The following is a 27,918-nucleotide window of genomic DNA, read 5'->3' as shown; positions in this document are numbered from 1 at the left end:
ACCCTCCCTCCAGGTTTAGTGAGCAAAATGTCATCTGGATTCTGTTCCCCTGGCTCCTCAGCAAAACCCCTGCGCAAAGCACAAAGCACAAAGCACATTACTGCACGAGGTGACCCCAGCGTGGAGGCAGGGAGGAGAAGAATTGTTCTGAAGGGCTGGAATACAATGGCCAGGTCTTGGCACTTTTGACCAAAAGTCAGGAAAATTGGGGGTTTGTCTGAGTCCTTCATACCTCCTCAGACACTGGGATGGTGAATTAGTCATCATTAGAGGGATACCAAACATTACCCCAGGCTACCTGGGGAAACCAGAGCCAGCGGTGCCTGGTGCCCAAGCTTTGTGCTGTCAGCCCGGACCGTCCAGTGAGTGGCTGGCTGGTGTAGGGGATGGCTGAGAAAAGCTCCTGAAAGCCCCGGCTGCCAAAAATACTGTTCCAGTTGAATGGTAAGCCACGTTCCCCGCCCTGGCAACTGGACGACAAAAGCTTCTGCTGTGCTCCTTTCAAGATCCGGAAAACATCACCTCACTGTGGGGTTATTGCTAAAGACTTGAGGATGCTTGCATCAAAAAGCAAGTGTCCTAAACTAGACACTTTGTTGCTCTGGAAAATTGGTGCCTCTGCCCAGTACGTTTTGGTTTCTTTGCTAGCCAAAGAAAACCCTAAATGCCTCTGTCTCTTGATTTGTCATCTTCCCCATTTCCTTATCTACAGCTACCAGCTTTCCCAGTGAGCATGTTGATATGGCAAAGAGGCTCTTGACCTGATTTTTGTCTCTGTTGGGTCTGACCAGTGAGGTCTTTCTTAGACTCATCTTTGGTTCAGTATTTCTTGACTCCTTGAGATGTGCCAGGTGCTGTGCTGGGGGAACGCACAGATGGTGACAACATGGCGCTCCCCTCAGGAAGTCTGCAGCAGACAAGAGGGAAGAGGCGTCAACCAATGCTTCAGGGTCTCTGACCTGTGACAGGCAGACACGAGTTTTCAACATTACGATGGTCCGAAAGCTATACACATTTAGTAGAAACTGCATTTTGAATATTTAATTTTTATCTTTTCCCAGGCCAGCAATATGCACTACCATCCTCTCTCCTAATCCTAACGCTGGGCAGCTGCCATGAGCAGCCGGTCCCAGGCAACCACACGATCACGGGGGAAGAACAACGACACAACTGACAACCATTCTGTACCCATACAAGCATTCTGTTTTTCACTTGCAGTACAGTATTTCATCTGCTGCACGAGATACTCAACACTTCATTATAAAATAGGCTTCATGTTAGATGATTTTGCCCAACAACTGCCTAACGGAAGTGTTCTGAGTATGTTTAAAGTAGGTTAAGCTATAATGTTTGGTTGCTCAGGTGTATTAAACGCATTTTCAACTTAGGGTATTTTCAGCTTCTGAAGGGATTATCAGGATGTAACCCCACTGTAAGTCTAGGAAGATCTGCAGTGGACAATGGCTGCCTATCCAAGGTCCACGCCCTCCTTCTTCTTCCTGTCAGAATCCTAACTGTGTTCACAAATCCTCTCTTAATTGTGCACGTGCATGCACACGCGCATGCACACACACACACACACATGCACACGCATACGAGCCTGGTTTAGGGGTGAGGTGCAGGGAGTGTGAAGCTGGGCAAAATGAGTCAGAAGCTGAGTTTAAGGAGACAGAAAAAGGGCTCACACTGAAAGTCCATGCTGTTACTTGAAGAACTGGCTCTTCTATCTTGAGCTGAGCTGCATAAGCTGCCAGCAGAGGGGCAACATGGGCCAAAAGGACTGGAAATAAAGCCAGTGTGTAGCTGGGTTTCATTCATTTCCACTATTCTAAAATGTTATATCATGATTATACTACAATTTATTCACACAGTTGATGGACATCTGGGTTGTTTCTAGCATCTTAATTCTTTGAGGGGAGTTGTTTGATTTTTGTTATTGTAAACAGTGCTGTTACAAACATTCCTATACAGGTCTCCTAGTACCCAAGTGAATGTTCACATTTAGAGGCCAAACCCCGCTATTTTCCCCATGGGGGTACCAAGTGATATTTCCACCAGCAGTGTGTATTGCATTTGCTCCATATCCCTACTCATATTTCCTATTATGACACTTTTTAATTAAAGCAAAAATCCTGTGACTCCTAATGCAAATCTGAATTTTTCTGATTACTAAAGAGATTAAGTATATTATCATGAATATTGGTCATTTGTGTTTTTGCTATGAAAGCTTGTTCAAGGCTTCATTCATTTTGGAACATTTGTATTTTTCTAATTGATTTCTAAGAGTTCTTTATATATTCTGGATAATAATCATTTGCTTGACAGTGTCTCTTAATAAACAAATGTTCTTCACGTTTATGTACCCAGATTTTTATGTATGCAAAAATACTTCAGTAATCTCTTCATGGCTAGCAATTTTTTGGTCTTTTTTAGCAGGTCCTCTACCTCAAAGTCATAAAGATATGATCTATTTTCTGCTAAAAACATTGAAGTTATGTCCTACACATCTAAGCATAATGTATCTGGGATTAATTTTGTGTATGGTGTGAGGTAGGGACCCATGTACATTTTTTTCCCCTTATGAATAACCAACTGTTCCAGGACAATTCACTGAATTATCCTTCCTTCCTCCAATGACTGCAGAGCTGTCTCTGTAGTATATTAAGTTGCCATAAACGTAGGTCTGCTTTAGGGTTTTCAATTTTGTTCTACTACCAATTTGTTTAGTCCTGAATCAATCCTACCTTGTCTGCATTACTATAAGTTGAGGAAAAAGTGCTGTTATCTGTAAAGCAGATTCCCCACTTTAATCTTTAAGGGTGCTTAGCTATTCTTAGGCTGTGCTCGTTAATATATGTTTAGAATTGTCAGGTTCTTTGAAAAATTCCACTGGGATTTTTATTGGAATTGCAGTGAATTTATCAATTTGAGGAGAACTGACATCTTTCCAATATTGAGTTTTCCTATCCAATAAAACTGTATATCTCCATTTATTTAGGTCTTTTTTTTTTTTTAAAGATTTTATTTATTTATTTGACAGAGAGAGATCACAAGTAGGCAGAGGGGGGCAAGAAGGCTCCCCACTGAGCAGAGAGCTCGATGCGGGGCTTGATCCCAGGACCCTGAGATCATGACCTGAGCTGAAGGCAGAGACTTATTTTGGTCTTTTTAAAATGTTTTCATTTCATTGAAAATTCAACTGCTTTATTCTGGACATTACTCCATAGGGCAAAAATTCCTGCCCTCATAAAACATGTATTCTGGTTGGGAGAAGACAACAAACAAAATAAATAAGTAAAAGAATAAATAAAAGTAAAATGATAAATAAGCAATAGGGACGCCTGGGTGGCTCAGTTGGTTAAGCAGCTGCCTTCAGCTCATGTCATGATCCCAGTATCCTGGGATCAAGTCCCACATCAGGCTCCTTGCTCGGCAGGGAGCCTGCTTCTCCCTCTGCCTCTGCCTGCCACTCTGTCTGTGCTCGCTCTCTCTCCTCTCTCTCTGACAAATAAATAAATAAAATCTTAAAAAAAAAAGCAATAAATATGCAAAAGTTCAGAAGATAGTGGGGAAACCAGCTATGTGACTATCTAGAGGAAGAGCATCTCAAGCAGAGGGACTACAAGTTTAGGTTGGTTTGTCCAGTCCATTCAAAGAACTCTGAGGAGTCCACAATGCCTGGAGTGGAGAAAAGGCAGGAATTATAAATGAGGTCAGAAAGGTGACAGAGACCCATTCGTGTAGATCAGGGTGAGGCTGGGCTGATAAGCAGAGGAGGGACAGGATCTGACTGTGTGTAACAAGAGTGCCTTGGCTGCTATGTTGGAACTGATGAAGCATGGAGAAAGCAGGGAGGCCATCCATGAGGCTCTTACAATAATCCAGATGAAATGTGATGGTGCCTTGGATCAGAGTAGTGGCAGTGGAGTGGTGAGAAGTGGCCAGTGAAAGGTAGCACCAAGAGAACTTGCTGACAGAGCAGATGGAGGTGGGAGGAGGCCAGGACCGATCAGCTTGAAAGATATGTCTGAGCATCAGACATATTTACCATGATGGGGAAGAGTGGTGGAAGAATAATAGGTTGGAGAGAGAATGTCAGGAGCTCAATGCTGGACATGGCAAGTTTGAGATTTCTGTTCGATGGCTCAGAGGAGGCGCTCTGTTGCCTGCTAGATACAGAAGACTGGAGTTCAGAAGGAAGACTCCAAATAAAGTTATAAATATGGAAGTCATCTGTACCAGAACAGATCTCACCAGTCAGGGTCTCAGCAGAAAACAATGGCACACTCAAATCAGGAATATGTCAGGAGGGTTACTTACAAAGGGACTATTAGAGGTGAGTGTGCAAAGAAATACAAGGAATCGCTGAACACCTTAAGGGTTCCAAATACTAAAAGAACAGGAGAGGTAGGTGTTATAAGAACTTGAAAACAGAAAGTTGGGTGGAGAAGGGGACCTTGGGGGGAGTTATCTTGGTTAAGAGTCCTCACAAAGAAGAGGCTGCGGAAATAAATATCCAAACATCAGTCTTCTTTTTCCCCTGACTAGGCTGTCACAGCTTGCTATTGGTCACAACCAACTAGAAGTGAGAAGGCACAATAGTTTATTGTGGCATGTCAATAAATTACAGACCAGTCAACCACCTGAGGCAGAGACCAGGATGGAGAAATGGAGAAGAGATCTGGAGGGAAAGAGAAGATACTTGGAACAAGCAGATAAGATGGTATTTGAAGGGCGCCTGGGTGGCTCAGTGGGTTAAGCCTCTGCCTTCAGCTCAGGTCATGATCTCAGGGTCCTGGGATCAAGTCCCGAGTCGGGCTCTCTGCTCAGCTGCTTCCCCCTCTCTCTCTCTGCCTGCCTCTCTGCCTACTTGTGATCTCTGTCTGTCAAATAAATAAATAAAATCTTAAAAAAAAAAAGATGGTATTTGAAGACAAGAGATTGAGTAAGATGATTAGGGATTGCATAGACAGAAAAGAGAAGAGGTCCTAGAAGCTGAAAAGATGAGGAATCCACAAAGGGGACTGAGGAATGACTAGAAAGCAACTTTAAGGAATTAGGAGGTCTTGGAAGTCAAGGGAAGAAACCATTTCAATGATAGGTCTCATGGGTCTAGTGCTGCTGACAGGTCTAGTAGGATGAGGCCTGAGAAAGGTGCCTGGGTGGCTCAGTGGGTTAGGCCTCTGCCCTCTGCTCAGGTCACAGGGTCCTGGAATCCAGCCCTGCATTGGGCTCTCTGCTCGTAGGGAGCCTGCTTCTGACCACCCCCCCCCCCCCCGCCTGCCTCTCTGCCTACTTGTGATCTTGGTCAAATAAATAAATAAAAAATCTTAAAAAAAAAAAAAAAAAAACCACCAGAGATAAGGCCTGAGAACTGACCACTGGATGTAGCAAAGCAAAGGCCACTGGTGGCACTGACAAAGAGCAGTGGGAATGGGTGGGGCCTCACCAAAGCAGGTCTATTTAAGAGTGAATGATGAGAGAAAAGAATTGAGAATAGATAACTCTTTCAAAGAATTTTGCTGTAAATTACAAAATTATATATAAAGGGCTTGAGGTTAAGTGGGTGGTCACTAGAAGGGAATGTGAATCAAGACAGGTTTTGTTTTTCTATTTAAGATGAGAGGAAATAGGAGCGTATCTGTTTACTAACAGGAATGATTCTCTGTTTACTAACAGGAATGATTCCCTAGTAAGGAGAAACAATGGGACACAATAGGCCAATGGCTAGAGCAATGCCCTGGAAGAGACAAAAAGGGGTGGGACCTGGGGTACAAAGAGAGGGCTTAGCTTCAGTTACTGGCTTGGGGAGTTCATCTATAGGAACAGGAGGGATGAGGTGTGGGTGCAGAAGCTAGCAGGTGTGTGCATGAAGTGGGTGGTTTGTGGATAGTCTCTTTTGATTGCTTCAATTTTCTCAGTATAAGAGAAAGTAGGGTCATTGGCTGATAGAATCTGGGAAAAGCTGGCATTTTGTACAGAAAGGAAAAAATACCAAGTAGTCAACTAACTTAGTAGTCATCAAATTTTTTTTTGCATACCTCCTAAAATAATTTTGAAAGATGTTATCTCCTCATACATTTTAAAGTGACATCTAAAATGTTTCACCATAAATTTATCATTGCATAAGATATAAATTCACTTATAGCTAGTTGGAAAGAGGAGTTTTGTTAAAGCAAAGTTATGAAATTATTGAAACTCCTGAGTTACTTATCAAAATCACAAAGATTCTTACTGAAAATTATTTTTATAAATATTTTATATCTATTATCAAAAATTAGTTTTCAGTTCCGTTTAAGTAAAGGCAAAGAGTTCTTATATAAGATTCATATAAGACTAACTAAGAGAATAAACTGTTGGGGACTATCCCAAACTAAAAAGCTTTTGCACAGTGAAGGAAACCATTAGCAAAACAAAAAGACAACATACTAAGTGGGAGAAGATATGTGCGAATGATATATCTGACAAGGGGTTGATATCCAAAACATATTAAGATCTATGATCCAAATAAAAAAATGGTCAGAGGACCTGAATAGGCATTTTCCCAAGAAAGACATGCAGATGACCAACAGACACAAAAAGATGCCCAACATCAGTAATCATCAGAGAAATGCAAATCAAAACCACAATCAGTTATCACCTCACACCAGTCAGAATGGCTAAAATAAAAAAAGACAAGAAATAACAACTGTTGGAGAACATGTGAAGAAAAGGGGAACCCTTGTACACTGTTGGTGGGAATGCAAATTGATGTAACCACTATGCAAAATAGTATGGAGTTTCCTTAAAAAATTAAAAATATAAATACCATGTAATCCAGTAATTCCACTTCTGGGTATTTCTCTGAAGAAAACAAAAACACTAATATGCATGAAGAGACATACATCTCTGCTTATTACAGCATTATTTAAAATAGCCAGTGTATGGAAACAACCAAGTGTCCATCGATAGGTATACACAATGGAATATTACATATCAGAAGGAATGAGGTCTTGTCATTTGCGACAACATGGATGGACCTAGAGGGCATAATGGTAGGTGAAATAAGTCAGACGGAGAAAGACAAATACCATATGATTTCACTTATATGTGGAAATCTGAAACAAGAACAACAACAACAAACAAAGAAACAAAATATCTTTTTTTTAAAGATTTTATTCATTTGATAGAGATCACAAGTAGATGGAGAGGCAGGCAGAGAGAGAGGGGGAAGAAGGCTTCCCGCCGAGCAGAGAGCCCGAAGTGGGGCTCGATCCCAGGACCCTGGGATCATGACCTGAGCCAAAGGCAGAAGCTTTAACCCACTGAGCCACCCAGGTGCCCCAACAAAAACATTCTTAAATACAGAGAGGAAACTGGTGATTGCTAGGGGGAAAGTGGGTGGGGGGGATGGGCAAAATAAATAAAGGGGATTAAGAGGTATAAACTTCCAATTATAAAATAAATAAGTCACAGAGATGCAAAGCACAGCATAGAGAATATAGTCAATAATATTGTAATAATGTGTGGTGGCAGATGGTGACTATATTGTGGTGAGTACTGGGTAATGCATAGAATTGTGGAATCAATATGTTGTACACCTGAAACTAGTACAACATGGTATATTAATTATATTTCAACAAACGATTATCTGTATAAATATTTTATATCAATCATTAAAAATTATTTTTAATGATCTATCTGCTGACAACTCAAAAGTTCTTGTTCAGTTTAATTAAAAGCAAAGAGTTGGAATATAACTGAACTGTAATAATATTTCCCAACAATGAGTCATTCATTTTCTCAACATGTACAACAATACCTCAAATTATTTCTTTATCTAGCTTCTTACATACCAGGGCCATGCACCATAATAATATTCATAATAGATGAGATGTATGATTAAAAACACTTTTTCATAAAGAAGAGAAGAGCAAATGTGAAAAGAGACTCCTGGATCTCAGAGGTTCTTAGGCACTTTAGTTTTGGGAAAGAGTGTATTTGCAAAGTGACTGCTTCAACCATGTATTTCGTAAGAAGCCTTCATATGTTCTCTTTTTTTTTAATTTTTAAAAATTAATTAATTAATTAATTTAAAAAAATTATTTGACAGGCAGAGATCACAAGTAGGCAGAGAGACAGGCAGAGAGAGGAAGGAAAGCAGGCTCCCCGCTGAGCAGAGAGCTCGATGTGGGGCTCGATCCCAGGACTCTGGGATCATGACCTGAGCTGAAAGCAGAGGCTTTAACCCACTGAGCCACCCAGGCGCCCCCCACCCTTTTTTTTAAATTTTTAAAAAAGATTTATTTATGTATTCCAGAGAGAGAGAAAGGCAGAGAAAGAGAAGAGGAGAAAGAGTGGCAGGGAGGGGCAGAGGAAGAGGAGGGAGAGTTCTCAGACAACACAGTGGTGAGAGCAGAGCCAGACGTGGGGCTTAATCTCATGACCTTGAGATCATGACCTGAGCCAAAACAAGAGTTGGGACACTTAACCAGCTGCACAACCCAGGTGTCCCACATAGGTATGTATTTTAAAAACTGTGGTAAAATATAGGTAATATAAAATTTACCATTTTAACCACTTTCAAGTGTACAATCAGTGGCATTAAACAGATTTACATTGTGGTACAACCTTCTCTATTATTCATCTCTGGACTGCCTTCACCTTCCTAAACTGTAACTTTGTATCTGTTAAACAACTCCCCATTCCTCCCTCCCTCCAGACCCTGGCGACCACCATTTTACTTTCTGTCTCTATGAACATGATGACTATTCCAGTTACCTCACTAAGTGGAATAAGACAATAGTTGTCCTTTTGTGAAGACTGGCTTATGTCACTTAATATAATGTTATCAAGGTTTATCCATGCTGTAACCTGTATTAGATTTCACATCTTTTTATTTTTAATTTTTTTAAAAGACTTTATTTATTTATTTGAATCTTTTTTTAAATGATTTTATTTATTTGTTTGACAGAGATTATTTGAGAGAGATCGAGCAAGTGATAGGGAGGGACAGAGAGAGAGAGAGATAGAAAGAGAGAGAGAGAGAGAAGCAGACTTCCCACTGAACAGGAACTCTGATGTGGGGCTTGATCCCAGGACCCTGGAATCATGACCTAAACTGAGAGCAGATGCTTAATTGACTGAGCCACCCAGGCATCCCAGAATTTCACATCTTTTTAAAGTAAAATCACATTCCATCGCTTCTCGGCCTTTTGGCTAAGATCAAGTATAAAGTAAAATCATATTCCATTATGCATAAATACCACATTCAGTTTATCCATTCATTTGTCAATGGGCATTTAGATTGTTTCCACCTTTTGGCAACTGGGAATCATGCTGCTCTGAACACTGATGTACAAATTTCCGTTTGAGTACCTGCTTTTAATTCTTCTGTCTACCTAGGAGTGGAACAGCTGGATTAAGTGGTGATTCCATGCTTACGTACCCATTTTGAAAACATTGGTATAGGAGAATGGGAATAGAAATGGACCAAAAAAAAAAAAAAAAAGAATACAGCAGGGTTTCAGGGAAGCAGTAGGGCCCAGTTAAGATTAGCAATCCTAAATTTAAAGTGAAACCAGCTGGCATGTTTGTGTGATTTTACTCCAGTCACACTCCGTTGCACAGGTGCAGGACCAGGGTGGAGAGAGTGTTGGCTATGACTCTGATTTTGGCTAAGCAGGCCAGCATGCAATGAAAATGCAAGGGAGTTGAAGGTCTGCACATAATTCTTACTGATTATAGTTATTGGCCATGAAATATATGCTGGGTAAGGACTTTAAGCAAGTTTTATAATCTTTCCCATACCTGGGAAGTCCTTTGTTAGGTTAATTTCTAGTTTCTTTATAAAAGAAAATCTTTTAAAATATGTTTTCCAATTGTTTGTTGCTCAAGTATACAAATAAAATTTTGGTTTTAATATATTAATCATGTAATCAAACCAGCCTGAAAAACTCTCTTATTGTGTATGTAGGTTCCTTGGGGTTCTCTCCAAAGTGGTCACACCCTCCATAAATACTATCTTCGTTTCTTGCTTTTCAACCCTTATACTTTTCTTTCTTTTTCATATCTTGCTGTGTTGACTAGTAACTGCAGTCTAATGTTGAATACAGAAGTGGTAATAGATGAGTACTATTATCTTTGGACTGATTTTAAATGGAATGCTTCTAACATTTCATTAATAAAAATGTCTACTCTAGGTTTTTGGTAAGTATCTTTATCAAATAAAGGAATTTCCTAAGATTTGGCTAAGAGTTTTTACCATGATTAAATGTCGAAGTTTTTCAAATGCCTTTTTTTCTTTCTTTTTTTTTTTTTAAATATTTTATTTATTTATTTGACGGGAGAAATCACAAGTAGGCAGAGGCAGGCAGAGAGAGAGAGAGGAGGAAGCAGGCTCCCGGCTGAGCAGAGAGCCTGATGTGGGGCTTGATCCCAGGACCCTGGGATCATGACCTGAACCGAAGGCAGAGGCTTTAACCTACTGAGCCACCCAGGTGCCCTGTGAAATGCCTTTTCTGCATCTGCTGAGATATCACATGGGTTTTCTCTAATAATCAGTTAATGTGTTACATTTATGTATTTTTTATATTAAATGACTTGACCATTCCTTGGATTCCTAAGTTGGTGGTGATGTGATATATTTTTTATGGGACTACAGTCTTTGAATATTCATGACCTAAGGAGCTAGGGCTTATTATACCTATTTTACAGATAATAAATGGAGACTCAGAGAAATATGTAATATGCATAAGACTTACACTCAGGAAGTGGCAGAACAGTAATTCAAATCCAGGTCTGAATGAATATTGAATAGAAGCTTCAGGACCTTATAGACTCTTTAAACATTCCTTAGCTGGAAAAAAAAAAAAAATAATGCTTTCCCATCAAAGTAGTTCACCTTTGGTATTGGTCACGAAATGATCTTAAATGTAATCAGAGGAAAAGATATGTATAAAAGTGGGCCTAAATCCTTGTAGTTCTTTATTATTAAAATTCTTTACTTTATCACATTGCAAAAATTTAAAAAGGACTAATAGGGTACAGAATAATGAAATCAAGATAAAATTTCTTAACATGTGGAGTCTCTCTTGGTCAATGTTTCTACTAGTATCTACTAGTTTCTACTCTTGGTCAAAGTTTCTACTACTAGTTTCATCCTCAGGACCAAAGAGAAATTGAAATCATCAACATTCAAGTCTTTGTTAGAGCTTCCTAATTTCTTCAGTACAAAAAAGTGGTATTTCCTGGGCAGAAATGTTATAAGGAGATGGGGAATGAGCCTCTCCAGTTAGAAAAGGAAGACCAGCATGGGAAAGCCTATGTGAGAGCGGTAACAGGCAGAAAAACCAGGTCACAAAGGCTATGAAAGGGGATCCCCCCTTCATCCTGCAAGGCCCTAGAATGGGCCTCTAGGGCATAAACAAAGGCAGGAGACTCTCTACCTAAAACTTTTGCCAAAATAGAATGAAGGAGTCAATAGTTGTAGCCAAAATAATATTTCACTGCTTGTCAAAAAACAGGCAGGAAAAACTACACTGTCACCTCTTCTGGGAAAAGCAAAAATAAAGTTGTATTTCAACCTTAATTTTCCACCTTGTGGGCAAAAATAAAAGGAAAATTACTTCTGGGCAATACTGCACACATTATAGAATAATGAGCTGTCTTAGGCAGTTGAGCAAGAAGCAAAGCAACCAATGTGCTTCTCTCTAGGAAAGAGTAATGCAGGAAGCTTTTTTTTTTTTAAAATAAAACTTAAAAATACTGTATCATAAAGGAGATGCAGGGGTCGCTGGGTGGCTCAGTGGGTTAAGCCTCTGCCTTCACCTCAGGTCACGATCTCAGGGTCCTAGAATTGGGCCCAGCATTGGGCTCTCTGCTCAGCAGGAAGCCTGCTTCCCCCTCTCCCTCTGTCTGCCTCTCTGCCTAATTGTGATCTCTCTCTCTGTCAAATAAATAAATAGATAAAATCTTTAAAAAAAACAAAACAAAACAAAAAAAAGGAGATGCAATAAGATACACCAAGGGCCATCTAAGAATGCCACATTTATCTATATTAAAAAAACAGTGTGACACTTGGGAATAAACTGGAACTTTTAGCTTTTGGGAGGCTGATATGTTTCATCTGTGGCTCCTTCACTGCTTCATGGTCCTCTCACCTTGGTGTTATTTCACATCAGTTTCCTTCCTCCTTCCTTCTCTCCTTCCTTTTATGTTTTGAGTATTGATGCACTGGACAAAACAACAAATTTTTCTGTAAAACCAGCTATTAAGATGGTCCCAAACACAACCAGCTTGCAAGACTGACTTCTAATTGCACAGATATGGTGCCTCTATGTCTCTATGTTGGAAGAATTCTAAGATGGCCCCCAAGGTTCCTATCCTGTGGTGTATCTGTCCTGTATAATCCCCTTACCACTTGATGTGAGAGAACCTATAAATATAATGGCATTTATACACTACATTATGTTATAAGGTACAGGGATTTGTAGATGTGATTAAGACTCCTAATTAGTTGACTTTGAGTTAATCAACAGAGATTATCTTATGTGGGCCTGACCTAATCAGCAGAGCCCTTAAAAGATATCAGAGAGATAGGAAGTCCAGGTTTCTCCTACTGGCCTTGAAAAAGCAGACAACTGTGACTGTGCTGTGAACGGCTTCTAGAAGATGCAGTATGGCAAAGAACATGAGTGTGACGGCTAGGAATTGAGAGTTGCCCCTGACCAACAGCCACCAAGAAGCTAGGGACTTTACTCCAATAACCATGAGGAACTGAATTCACCCAACAACCAGTGAGACCATAAGCCTGGGATGGCATTGAGCCCCTGCTGACACCTTGATTTCAGCCTGATAAGACCCAGAGTGTAATACCCAGCTAACCCATACACTGCCTTCTGATCCATGGAAACTACCAGATAATAAATATAGATTGTCTTAAGCCATTAAATTAGCTGTAATTTTTCATGCAGCAATAGAAAATGAATAAATCTACCCTCGAACCTTAAAGTCTGATGACAGTATCTTTAATCTGAGGTTTTGAGGTGTGGTAAGGACTTATTAGGTAATGTGGGAAGAAGAGCTAATGAGCTCCTCCATCATCTGGAAAAAGGTAGCTCTCTTGTTTCGTTTTTTTAGAAGATTTATTTATTTTTTTCTTAGAGTGGGGAGTAGGGCAGTGGGAGAAGAAGGGAGAGAATCTTAAGCAGACTCTTTGCTGAGCACAGAGCCTGACTTGGGACTCCATCCCACGACCCTGAGCTGATGACCTGGACTGAAAATCAAGAGTTGGTCACTTAAGTGACTGAGCCACCCAGGCACCCTATTCTGCTGTTTTACCTGAGGGGATGTGATAGTCATTCATGCTGGTGACCAAGCGTTTCCAGCTCTCTCTTACTCTAGACCTATAATAGCTCTGTACTGTCTGTCCTCTCTGGTACAATCCTTGTTGGGTGGACTCTGAGCATCATATTGGTCAGTGTGTATCACTTCTGAGCTAGGGCACTTGACCCATGCAGGACTCCCCAGAACTGTCTTTCCCACTGCCCCAGGGCACAGCAATGTTCCTGATAGCCTCGGTCCTAAAGTGAGGTTATGTGGGGCAGAGCCTATCCTGCTGACCAATAATCTCACCTCTTCAGCTTTACAGTTGTGTGTTACTGCAATGTAATGTAGACTATGCTACCTAAATGCGGGAGTTACTGAACTATATCCCCAAAAAGAACGGCCAGAGACACAGACATGAGAAGGTAAGAGTTAGGACACACATCTTAAAATGTGTTCAAATACCTAAATTATTTCCACTGGTCATTGTGAAACAAACGAACCAAAAAACCCAAACCACAACAGAACAGCTTCGGTTAGGTTAATCTTAAAGATAAAACTCAGTTATTTGGGGGCACCTGGGTGGCTCAGTGGGTTAAGCCTCTGCCTTCAGCTTAGGTCATGATTTCAGGGTCCTGGGATCGAGCCCCACATCGGGCTCTCTGCTCAGCAGGGAGCCTGATTTTGCCTCTCTGCCTGCTTGTGATCTGTCTGTTAAAAATGTTAAGTGTTAAAAAAAACAAAAAAACAAACCTCAGTTATTTTCCCAGCCAAATGACAAAGAATTGTCATTTGGGACATGCAAGCCTTAGTCAAAACCACAGGCAACTCAAGAGAACAAAGGAGAGGAACACTCTTTTATAGAAGAAAGGGAGGAGCTGGGGGGGGGGGGTTAGTTCTTATAAACAAAAAGTCCGCTGGAGTAAATTAGGAGTTTGAAGTGTAGTGGTTTTTCACCTGCCTAGTTGTAGCAGTTTCTCATTGGATGGGCTGAAGTCAGGCAAGGAGAAAACCTTTCCTCTACAGGCTAGGAAAGTAGTACTCACTGGATCTCGGAGGGTGCTACCCTTCCTGTTAGTTCTGCATTTGGTAAGGACAAGTAGGTCATGAGAGCTCCCCCTTCTGGCCTACTTACTCCATTTTAATGAGGTTTCCCTTTCATAGTAAGCCCAAAACAGAAGAAAAAAACAGGAGACACCAATCGTTACTCAACAATGTTGATCCTCCTCGAGGATCTGTTAACATCTGAGAATATTCAGAACCAATGGAGTGGCTGGCTTTTCATCCCAGGGTAAAAACTCTTCTTAGGACAAATGTAATCAGCAGTCTTTGGGAGTTCCACGTTCCCTTAATATTGAGAACTTAGGGGGCAGAGCCTTCATGTCTTGCAGTGCAAGACGGTCAAAGATAATTTAGAAGGAGTGTGTCTGTCCAGCAAAAACAAACAAACAAACAAACAAACAACATAAACAAAGGTCTCATGAAAAAAAAAAACAAACAGTGCCATTGTAGGAGAAAAAAGGAGATGAGCAGTAAAATCCTGTTTTTAAGAGGGTGAGAAACAGCATCAGATTAAATAGGAAGATGTGTGTTAAATAATCAGTTTGATCAGTTTTAAGGTCCTTGTGAAAACAGTTTGGATGATTCCTGTGACAAATAGTAAACCTAAATCTTAAAGATAGAGATTCTGTAAAATGTTCTTTGGGAAATTAGAAATTCCATTCTAGCAGATTTGGATTTTGAAGATAAAAATACCACCGGCTCTGTGAGGAGTGGGATACTTAAAGCAGGAATGAATAAATTAAGATAATCCTATGTATATCTTTGTTAGAGTGGCACCGATAATGTATAGGCCAGGAAATGGATTGAAGAGAGAAAGCGATCTCCTGACCCCAACGCCAAGTGCCTCTTAACCAATGATTATAGAAGTGACTAGATGATACTTCTCAGGGAGTGGAATTTCATCAAAAACATACATCACCAAGAACTACAGTGGACACTATTGCTTGTGGAACATTTTTCAATTTGAATATATTAGCTGTGTCTGCATAGTAAGAGAAAATGCAATACTGAGGCAATAATTTGGTGATCAGGGCCATAAGGGCTTATATTTACAATGAAAACATAAAGTAACTGTGACAAAACAGGTTGTTGAACTGAATCATGTAAGAGAATTGCTTTAGTTCCCTATCCCACCTTTTTCATATACATGTAGTCATAGCCTTTGGGAGAGATACGGATATTGTGGGTTCTTAGTTGTTGGACTTGTACGCCATGGGACACATTCCTAGTGATAGTCCAAAAGCTATTCTAGCTGCAAAATACTTGCCTGCTAGTCATATGCTCTTCTCACTCCAAAGCTAGCTGATATTACCAGCATATGGCTTCCATAAGCAAGCTGGTTGCTATATTTTTCGGGTTCTATCTATATTTCCCTGGACCTGTGCAATGAAGTCATCTGGATGAGGAGAATAAAATGCAGCATTCTTTAAAGAAATGTCATTCTGCTCTCACACATTCTCATCTCACAACAGAGAGAGGCAACAATTTATGGTACATTTAAATATAAATCAATACATCAGATTAAACCAACGAATGATCTTATCACCAAAGTGATGTGAAAATAGACACATGATGACTTTTCATGTTCCACTTGAAATTGTAAAAAGTTGGCACAAAAGAGGTAGTTTGGGTCCTTCAAAAGAATCGCTTCCTTCTAGAACCAGAATCCTCCCCTGGTTTCTCAGCTTTTCTTCTAAATAGAAATGCTGACACTTTATTAGTTAATCAATAAGACATGATACAGAGTATGGTTATCATAAAATAATCATACCCTGGAGCATTCTGAGGCATGAGCCACTTGCCTCTAATCAGATTGGGTTGAGATTACCTCTGGATAACCACACTCTGGGGAACTGTCTCATTTCTATTATAAGTACATTTTATAATAGGGAAAAATGTACATTTCTGTGGGGGGAAAATGAAGTTGGCAGCTTCTACCTAGCAATCATTTCAGTTGAGCCGAGAAACATTCCTCTTTAGAACCAAGTCAAACTATGCTTCGTCTATTCAGGCAATGTCAGAGAAAACAGGCAGCTCACATGCAGTGTGGGTAATGCAATACAATGGAAACTGTATTTTACTTTGGCATTGCAAGCTTCAAATTATATGCAAACATTAAAAAGGGCATTTGAAACTTGGCATGCATGTTTATAAATGGCACTTTTTGAATCTGGAGTGGGTTTAGGTGTCTAGGTTACAATAACAGATGATCACCAATGTAAAAATGGAACAAAGCCTTTCTTTAACTTCCTACGGAGAAAGATGTTCATTTCTGCTTCAATTATAATCCCAGGCACACTGGAGATTCCGTTAAGAGCAATTTCCCTCTATTTCTCCTTATCCCGACCAGCCAAAATTTTTAATCAAATTATATATATTGTAAAGTTAAAGACAGAAAAACCCAGTGAGTCATGAAATACGCTTTACAACAGTGTGTATAGCACTTACCCTATTGGTTTAGAAGGATGGAAAAATCCATTTAAAATGCTAGATGAACACAGTGGGCTGCAGACATGATTATAAACTCTTAGGGCTGTAGGTTTTAATCCTATTTTCCTATGAATAGTATTTATATCCAGCAATTTTTTTTTTAAAGATTTTATTTATTTGACAGAGAGAGAGAGATCACAAGTAGGCAGAGAGGCAGGCGGGGGTGGGGGGGAAGAAGGCTCCCCACTGAGCAGAGAGCCCGACTCAGGACTCCATCCCAGGACCCTGGGATCATGACCTGAGCTGAAGGTAGAGGCTTTAACCCACTGAGCTACCCAGGCACCCCTATATCCAGGAATTTTTAACATGGAACAAATAATAAAGAAAAAAAAAAGATGAAAACATTTATGTGAATTGCTTGGTGATGGAAGTAAGACAGTGAGATACAAGAAAGTCCAACAATATTGCCGTATTGATATAATCAAATGACACTGTGTTGGTCTTTGTTAGCTACACACCTCTCATAATAAAAACAAAATTATTTCAGGTTGATCTTTTGAATGAAAGGAGACAGAATGGAACATAATCCTGAGGCTCCATGAAGAGAAACTGCCTCATTTATGGATTTCCTACACTGGAATTAAATTTAGCTTTTATATGGCAACACTGCATTTGATTAATGAGATACCTCTTCAATACTGGTTATTTCAAGAGCCTCAGAATATCTATCTTGGGTCCAAAAATTGTTTAATGCTTCCTATTATTTCATTTCCTCAGAATTCTACTTGATATCTGCAAAACAGCTAGGGCAAGTGGGCTCCTGACTTGAAAGAAATGAGGCCTGGCCAAAAAGAAACCAAGCAAGGGATTTTTACTCATCATTAAAAATTCAACTCACAGAACTAGATGGAAGAGTCTATTTTTAATTATTCAGAGAACAGAAAGGCTCCCTACCTCCAATTTCCCCAAGTCGGTAGATTACTCATGTTTTCTCCTAAAAGTCTCATTTGTCTTGCCCAGGAGAGCCCCCTAACCAGCCTAAATGCAAACTGTGCTGTTAGCTCACACTCCAGAATGAAAGTCCACAGAGGTCAGTGTAGACAGAGCTAGACTAAACAGGCTCTGTTGGAAGCTCATTCTCTTGCAGGAGCAGTGACTCCTGGCCCAGCCCAGTCCGAGGGATGTGGGACATCTCAGAGGCCTCCACCCAACACTCCTCTTCCCGTGCTTCACCAGCCCCTGCTTCCTTAATTCCCTGCAGCCTCGACTCTGCCCACCACCACAGCATCACACCAGTTTTTTCTAAGGTCACTGCACAAATGAATGGCTTTACCAGTGTTCCCCTCCAGGGCTGTGACCTTCAACTCTATTAATCCCCCAGCTCTTGAAATTCCCTCCTGCTTATGTGAGAGTTCATAATGAGTTTTTCTCCTCTATTTTGTTGATCCTTCTCTACTTCTCTAGGTCCATTTCCTTCCCTAAATAGTAAACATATTCCCAAAACCTGCAATGTCTTTGTCCCTTTGCTTTCCTCTCTATATAATAAACTTTCTCTCCTAATACCAAGTGTGTCCAACCCCAAGTCCAAATGACCTTTCACCCATCACTGACTTCTTGTTTCCCACTCTTACTCAAATGTGACAAAGACTGAGCTGACTTACCATGGTCTGCAGGATTTTAGAGTGGCTCCCTGTGATTTCTATCCCCTTGTATCTACAACCTTAGATCATCTTCTCCCATTCCGTGTGGGTAGAGCTTGTGATTTGCTTCTAGCCAACAATATGGCAAAGACAAAAAAAAATGAGCAGATATAATTAAGGTCCCCAATCAGTTGACTTTGGGTTAATCAAAAAAGAAATTATCCTACCTCCTGGCCTAATCAGGTGAGACCTTCAAACAGGGTGTATCCCTTCCATGAAAGAAGAGAACTGAAGGAAGAATGACCCTCTTCTAGTGTCCCTGAAAAAACAAATGACCATGTTGTGAACTACTTGGGAAGAAGACAGCCTCTAGTTGCTGAGTGGTCCTATCATCACAAGGAATTAAATTCAACCAACAATTTGAACAAGGTTGGAAGAGGACCCAAGCTCCAGAGGAGAACATCAGCTTTGGCTGAGTATTTCATTGCATCATGTGGGACCCAAAGCAGAGGACCTAGTTAAACTGTGCCCAGACTCCTCACCCAATAGGTATCTTGTGCATTATTTTAATCCAATAAGTTATTTGTTCTGCAGCAACAGAAAATTCACAAACTTACCCTTCTAACTTCTTTATTAACACCCTCTCAGGCTCAAAGCTTTAAAGTGACCTGTGACTCTTCTCCTTCATCAGATACCAATACTTGACATTTATTCTTAACCAGTATCTACTGAATTAAACTACATTCCTCTATTTTTTCTTTTTTTTTTTTTTTAAGATTTTTATTTATTTATTTGACAGACAGAGATCACAAGTAGGCAGAGAAGCAGGCAGAGAGAGAGAGGGGAGGAAGCAGGCTCCCTGCTGAGCAGAAAGCCCGATGCGGGGCTCGATCCCAGGACCCTGAGATCATGACCTGAGTAGAAGGCAGAGGCTTTAACCCACTGAGCCACCCAGGTGCCCTCCTCTATTTTTTCAAACTCCTTGTATCTTCAGCCAATATTTGCTGGACACAGTGGTGTCCACCTCTGGATATGCAATGAGGAATAAGACAGGCATGGTTCCTGCCCCTATGCAAAGTAATGTTTAGTGGATAAAGTGAACATTGAACACATAATTGCAAGATGTTCTGAGAGACTTCTGTAGGGGACTCTAATCTAGTTTGGTTTGGGGAGGAAGCAGAGAAGGCCTTACTACCTCAAGTCTGATAATGATATCAGCCTTTTAGTCTGTCTCTCTGCTTCTCACTCTTCCAGGCAGTACACCCAGTGTTACTGGGTTCGCCTTTCTCAAAGATACTTAAAACCAAATGGCCTCAGTTGGAGGACTTCCCATGGCTTCCTATCACCTTATAAATAGAGAAAGCACAATATTAAGGCTGTAGCAAATGTCAATTATTCCTTATCTAACAAGAACCCAGAGAGGTTTAAAGACTTGACGGAAGCCACAGGAGTGGTAGAAATAGGACTGAATTCCCTGAGAGCTAACCCTGCTTCAGATTTTCTTTTTACACTGTTATTAACTCCTTTCATATTTTAAAAATCATCCAGTCATGAGTATGGAGCTTACAATGCTATAATCAGGTATAGTCCCTAAAGCCAAAGCACATTAACAGTTTGTGGTCTACAAGCTTGAAGCTAATCTAAGGTATATTTGATTAGTATGGCTGGCTTCACGAGCTGGAGACTATAAAATGAGAGTAACTTCACATTTATTACCTAGATTATGATGACTCAGAGAACCCCACTTGTGAAAGAGGAACACAGCAGAAGTAATGAAGCTCCACACAGCTCCCTTTTACAGGCCATGCACCCACTACCCTAGTTTGGATTTTAATAAAACACAGCTTCCTTTTTCTCCAAAGAATTGCCCACAGGAGCCTCTTCATTTGGAAGGCTATTCTAAACCTCTACTGCTGGGCCAAACGTCAGCCAGTAACTGGCTGATACAAAATTATGGAAGACCAAGTCCTTTTGCCTCAGGGACCAATCGTGAGATGCAATCTACCCTCCAGAGCTTTTGTGTGAGGTCTGATTGAAGCTAACCTCCACCTAAGACTTCATTTTTGGATAGGTGTCTTCCCCCTGCCCCATCTTGCTTATCTCATGCCCTTCTCTTGACAACAGTTCTCAAATGAATCACTTGAATAAGAATTTCCATCTCAGGCTCTCCTTTTTAGGCCACTTATTCTCAAACAATGAACGTACTTGAAGCATCCCTCATTTGTTTCCATCAGCCACCAAACGGAGATTCATCTATGTCTACTACTCAGACTGGCATGGCAGTCTCCTGTGGGTCCCCCAGCTTCTCCTCTTCCATACAGATGTATGGAACAGATGTATGTATCATCACTGCTCAGGAATCTGGCTGAATGAATGCCACCACGGTCTTTGCAGAAGGCTCACACTCTGAGAAAAATGATGTCCAAGCCAAGGATGCAGCTTTTGGATGTTCCTCTAATTGCCAGCCCTCAACATGCCACAGTTGACCTGACTTCCATGTTAGCTGGCAAAATGGCCTCCAACTTCACTTTCTGCACATTGGGACATGTAAGCCCCAGAGCAGCTTGGCTGATGCCCAGAGTTGTAGGAGGTCTACTTTCTGACCTTTACTTCTCTAATCCTGAGGGACCAAAATGATGCTATGGGCAGGTAGCAAAGATACCATCATTACTCTACAATCTTCTTGAACGTATGCCCCAAACATTTATGTCCCTTCTGTCACAACTGAAAAAAAAAAAAAAAAAAAACCCTATCATGGGCATGAGTATATGGGGAAGGAACTGCCTATATCAGCATCTTCTGGCACCCAGTTCAAAAAAAATTTTTTTAATTGATTTTTATTTTAAGCCTGTATCAAGGAAACCTCCTTCCTGAAGCCATTTTGGATAGAGTGCTTCCAAAAAGAATCAACCTGTTCTAAAGAAATTCTTTCTTTATACAAGTTACAAAAATGTACTTAAATACACACAAGAAACTCTTGAAGTAAAATTCTTCTAGCTCTTACAAACCTTGTTTGGTTTTATGTATTTTTATTTTTAAATTTTATTTATTTATTTGTCAGAGAGATAGAACACAAGCAGGGGGAGTGGCAGGAAGAGGGGGAAGCAGCTCTCCACTGAGCAAGGAGCCTGATGTGGGACTCGATCCCAGGATCTTGGGATCATGACCTGAACTGAAAGCAGACACTTAACTGACTAAGCCACCAGGAGTCCCTTTGTTTGGTTTTAAATAAGGAAATTCTAGAATGAAATCTAAGGCGTCTTCTACTTCACTTTCATAGAGGTTTAACATTTATGATATTGTCTCTAATACTTTATTACAAACATTTTTAAGCATACAGCAAAGTTGAAGGAATTTTACAGTAAACATATCTATACCCAACATTTAGATTCTATCATTAACTTTTTTCTATACTCACTTCATAATGCATATAAACATCTATCCACTTTTCTATCCATCCATCAATCTGTAATGGCATTGAAATAATTTTTCCAAGACATTTTACACTTTGATTTACAATAAATTCTAAATGAAAATAAATTCTATTAATTATTATCTCTTCAAAAAAATTATGAGGGGGGGGAACGCCTGGGTGGCTCAGTTGGTTAAGCAGCTGCCTTCGGCTCAGGTCATGATCCCAGTGTCCTGGGATCGAGTCCCACATCGGGCTCCTTGCTCAGCGGGGAGCCTGCTTCTCCCTCTGCCTCTGCCTGCCATTCTGTCTGCCTGTGCTCGCTCTCTCTCCCTCTCTCTCTCTGACAAATAAATAAAATCTTTAAAAAAAAAATTATGAGGAGTAGTCTGTTATGGTCTTACGAGGCTATACTTGAATGATCTAGTCAAGGAATCTTAAATTATTTTAACAAGCTCTAGCTCTGAGTGAATATTGTTTTATTATTTATTTTAGAATTTATTTTTTAAAAAGATTTTATTTATTTATTTGACAGACAGAGATCACAAGACAAGTAGGCAGAGAGGCAGGCAGAAAGAGAAGAGGAAGCAGACTCCCTGCTGAGCAGAGAGCCCGATGCGGGGCTTGATCCCAGGACCCTGGGATCATGACCTGAGACAAAGGTAGACGTTTTAACCCACTGAGCCATCCAGGCTCCCCGAAATTATTTATTTTTAAGCATACCCCCAACACGGGGCTTGAACTCACAACTCCAAGATCAAGAGTAGCACGTTCTACCAAATGAGCCAGCAAGGCAAGCCAAGGGAGTAAAGATCATTTTGAAGCCATTGGTAAATTAGTCACCATATAAATCACATGGAAAGTTGAGCAGACTGCCAGGTAAGGATTTAAGTAATAATTTTCTAAAGCCCTGGTCTGTTCAGCCATCAATGTAGGAAGATGTTTATATTTAATCAGTAGGCAAATGTGTCTATTCATTGACACTTATGTATGAAGTCTGAAACAGAACTTCACTTACAATATTAATGCACTAACGGAAACATATATTTTAACACAGAGATTTACAAAGAACTCAGTGCTTCTCTAACATTTACATGTATATGATCTAATCACCCCAAAAGTGTTAAATTAGGAACAATAAATTCCATTCCATAATGTCATTTTTGATAGGGCTCCAAGAAAAGAGACACAGAAGTGTGCTTTAGAAGAAAGCAGACGTGCATTATGTTTCGCTCTCATAAAAATAAAATTTGATCATCTTGGCACTCCCAAAGCAGTTTTATCATTTACAATAGAATAACCATAGAGCTGATTCAAAGAGAGATTTGGCTGGTTTATTTTCATCTTAAAATTACTAGTTTCTTGAGAATGCTATAGGCGGATAGTGTGGTAGTAGAAACCAAATCCCTAACCAAAAAAATGAGCAAGTTGATAGTAAAACTCAGAAGCTATAGACTACATTTACAACCAAACTTGGTGGCAGAGTATCATCTCTTTAAAACCCCAAACATAAGTGGGTGGGGGCAAGTCACCAGCAACCACAAGATCTGCCTAGTATCCGCATCTGTGCAAGGGGAAGCACAGATAAGCCATAGGACGTCTGCCAGATAGGAGAACAGAAAATAGCAAAATTGCCTTCAGGAATTCATTGAAAGCACAGCAGGCCAACTACAAAATAGCAGCTAAGAGTGGCAGGATTTTACCTATAACCATAGGGTGTGAATGCCAAGTACACAACAGCATCTGAAGGGGTTAGAGTCTAAGAACTTTTGAAAATGATCACCCAGATTTATCTTCCAGGCCAGAGCCCCACACTGTAGCAAAATGGTGGTTCCTGGAATCGCACTTGAGAAAGATATGGATGACAGAGACCATAAAAAGAGATGGTCCAGATACAAGTGGGAGAGGGCAAGGAAACCAGGAAATTTAAGGACACAAGCCCTCATATTTTGTTAATATTTTATGAAAGTTATATGAACCAGGCCTCCTTCTTAAAATCAAGGAAAGCTAATCTCATTGAAAATAAGCATCATGGGGATGCCTGGATGGCTCTGATGGTTAAGCATCAGGTCATGACTATAAGCTCAGGTCATGATTCCAGGGTCCTGGGATTGAGTCCCACATTGGGCTCCCTGCTCAGTGGGGAGTCTGCTTCTCCCTCTGCCTGTCACTCCCTCTGCTTGTGCTCTTTCTCTCCCTCTCTCTCTAACCAATAAATAAATAAAATCTTTTAAAAAAGAAAAGAAGCAACATTAAAGTATTGAGAGGCAGGGTGGAGGGCTGTGAGGGGTAGGGATGGAAAAAAATGAAACAAGATGGGATGGGGAGGGAGACAAACCATAAGAGACTCTTAATCTCACAAAACAAACTGAGGGTTGCTTCTAGAGGTGGGGAGGTAGGGATAGGGTGGTTGGGTTATGGACATTGGGAAGGATATGTGATATGGTGAGTGCTGTGAAATGTGTAAGCCTGATGATTCACAAACCTGTACTCCTAGGGCAAATAATACATTATATGTTAATAAAAATAATAATAATTTAAAAAACAGAATAAAGAGCACAATAACACCCCTACAGTCAATGAGAGCATGCCAGAAAGAGATGTCCATAAAACACATAGACTTTAATCTGCTATTTCAAAATGATCTAAAGAAGCATTTAAAAAGTAAAAGATAAAAGAAGAGCATAAATCAAAATTAGAAAACGAGATGACAGAATTCAAGAAAGAATTAGAAATAAAAGGAGAAAATCATTTTAGACACGAAGGCCAAACTAGGAGTATAAGAAAGAAAAACAGGAAAAAAAAATGCCTTAAGAAAAATATTTAATTTTTTTTGAGTAAAAAGAGAAAGAGATAAAAGAGTATTTGAAAAAGAGTGACAAATATTGAAAACAATCAAAGATTATATGAATAACAGAAGTCCTTAAAGAAGAAAAGTAGACAAAATAACAAATACTAAAAACTAACTTAAGAAAATTCCTAAAATAAATATTTAAAGCTACATTAAAGTGGCGCCTGGGTGGCTCAGTGGGTTAAGCTTCTGCCTTTGGCTCAGGTCATGATCTCAGGGTCCTGGGATCGAGTCCCGCATCGGGCTTTCTGCTCAGCAGGGAGCCTGGTACCCCTCCTCTCTCTGCCTGCCTCTCTGCCTACTTGTGATCTCTGTCTGTCAAATAAATAAATACAATTTAAAAAAAAAAAGCTACATTAAAATTTTTTTTTTACTTATTTATTTGACAGAAAGAGAGCGCAAGTGGAAGGAGGAGGAGAGGGATGTGGGAGAAGCAGACTCCCCACTAAGCAGGGAGCCTGACTATGGGGCTTGATCCTAGGACTCTCAGATCATGACCCAAGCTGCAGGTGGCCGCCCAACCAGGAAAGCCACCCAGGAGACCCTAAAGCTACATTTTAAACTCAATGGATTTTAAATAAAAACTTATTTAGGAATCCAGCCCAAAAGGAAAAGAAAATTACACTACTGTCAGACATTTTGACACCAGTGCTTAACAGCAGGAGAAAATCAAGTAGCGTATTTAGACACTCAAGAAAATACGAGTCGGGACGCCTGGGTGGCTCAGTTGGTTAAGCAGCTGCCTTCGGCTCAGGTCATGCATGATCCTGGCGTCCTGGGATCGAGTCCCACATCGGGCTCCTTGCTCCGCAGGGAGCCTGCTTCTCCCTCTGCCTCTGCCTGCCACTCTGTCTGCCTGTGCTTGCTCTCGCTCCTCTCTCTCTGACAAATAAATAAATAAAATCTTAAAAAAAAAATGCGAGTCACAGATATACATTGATCAAAACCTATCTTCAGGTACAAAGGGCACAAAGTGTTAAGGGTTCAGGAGAACTCAAGGAATGTTGTTCCCATAGAGTGCTTCTTCAGGAATCTACTAAAGTAAGCTTCACACTACAGAAATGACTCTGACATAGCTATAGAGACTGATAGCATTAAATATATAATTACACATAGAACTGAATACAGGTTTAAAAGTATATAACAGTTATATCCTCCTACAACTGTCAGTGTAAGCATAAAAAAATGGGGATACTACATATGCCAAAAAAATTTTTGTAACTGCTTCCAGTAATCATAATTTTTGGAGGTATTATTAGTAATATTAATATTAGTGATGTCAACATTATTAGCGTTGTTCCTCTAAGACTGTTGCATGGGCATCTGGGATAAAACAAAGGAATTATTATGGGATATTCTAATTCTATTAACTCTTATGTCCTTGAGAAGCAAAATTCATGATGTGGAAGAAAGGAGATACAGATAAAACATATAACATAGGGGTGCCTGGGTGGCTCAGTGGGTTAAGCCTCAGCCTTCGGCTCAGGTCCTGGGATCGAGCCCTGCATTGGGCTCTCTGCTCAGTGGGGAGCCTGCTTGCCCCTCTCTCTCTGCCTATTTGTGATCTCTCTCTGTCAAATAAATGAATAAAATCTTAAAAAAAAATACAACATAAAGGAGATACAGATAAAACATAAAAGCCTTATAGTCATGAATACGAATTGAACATAGCAGTATAAAAGTAGTATCTCAAGAGATATTTTATGATTAAATAAAATCTTTAAAATATATATACACATATATAATATATATATTATATATATATATACATATATATATACACACACACACACACTTTTTAAAAGATTTTAAAGATTTTATTTGACAGAGAGACACAGCGTAAGAGCGAAAAAGCAAGGGTAGTTGGAGAGGGAGAAGCAGGCTTCCTGCTGAGCAGGGAGTCTGGGAGATGCTAGATGCGAGATGAGATGAGGGGCTCGCTTAATGACTGGGCCACCCAGGCGTCCCAATAAATACATATTTTTTTCTAGCTCCCCAGAAAAGCCTAGAAACAATGACCAATCCCCCAGACTGTGGTCTTTTTTTTTTTCTTAAAGATTTTATTTACTTATTTGACAGACAGAAATCACAAGTAGGCAAAGAGGCAGATAGAGAGAGGGGGAAGCAGGCTCCCTGCTGAATAGAAAGCCCGATGCGGGCCTCGATCCCAGGATCCCAAGATCATGACCTGAGCTGAAGGCAGAGGCTTTAAACCACTGAGCCACCTAGGCGCCCCAGACTGTGGTCTTGATACATCACTTCCTACTGAGGGAAACCAGAGCTTCTTGGAAAAATGACTAATGTCAACTGTGATACTGTGATTTATAATAAGAAATATATATTTGGTCTTTGTCCCTGTTTTCCAGCACAGAGCTTCTAAAACCCTTGGAATTTCCTAAGTGATGAGAGATAAAGGTGTCTTTTGTTATGTTAATCAGGCAACGTTAAGAACGCTGCCCTGTCACCTAAAGATGGGGCTGGTTGCCAGGGGAACCAACTCAGTGCCTGGAGTGTTGAAATTCAGTTCCACCCCTCAACCTCCAGAGAGGGGAGAGGGGCTGGAGGTTGGATTAATTGCCAATGGCTAACAATTTCATCAATCATACCTAAGAAATTAAACCTTCAAAAAAAAAAAAAATCCAAAAGGACAAGGTTTGGAGAACTTCTGGGTCTGTGACACATGGGAGAGTGGTGTGCTTGTAGACCATGGAAGCCCCCTGTACTTTGCTCATAGCTTGTCCTATGTATCTCTCCCTCTGGCTGTTGATTTCTATCCTTTAAGTATCTTTAGTAGTAAATTAGTAATCTAGTAAGTAAATGGATTTTACTGAGCTCTGTGGGCTACTCTTGCAAATTAAGTGAACCCGCAGAAATGGTCATAGGAACCTTTGATTTACAGCCATTTGGATCAGAGGCACAGGTAACAACCTGGGCTTGCAATTGGCATCCAAAGGGGCAGTCTTGTGGAATCTGCTGTTATCTCTGGGCAGTGTCAGAACTGAATTGAACCATAGGACACCAACCTAGTATCCAGAGACTTGCTTGTTGGTATGGGGAAACCCACCCCCACGCACCTTGCAAAGGGGTGATTAGAACACTCTACCAAGTATGGGGCAAGAAATGTTTAAGATGAACCTGGTAGGGGCGCCTAGGTGGCTCAGCGGGTTAAGCCTCTGCCTTTGGCTTAGGTCGTGGTCTCAGGGTCCTGGGATGAGCCC

Source organism: Mustela lutreola, chromosome 5, assembly GCF_030435805.1.
Source record: "Mustela lutreola isolate mMusLut2 chromosome 5, mMusLut2.pri, whole genome shotgun sequence".
Lineage (NCBI taxonomy): Eukaryota > Metazoa > Chordata > Mammalia > Carnivora > Mustelidae > Mustela > Mustela lutreola.
The sequence above is the reverse complement of the archived record's forward strand: the minus strand, read 5'-3'. Positions refer to the sequence as shown.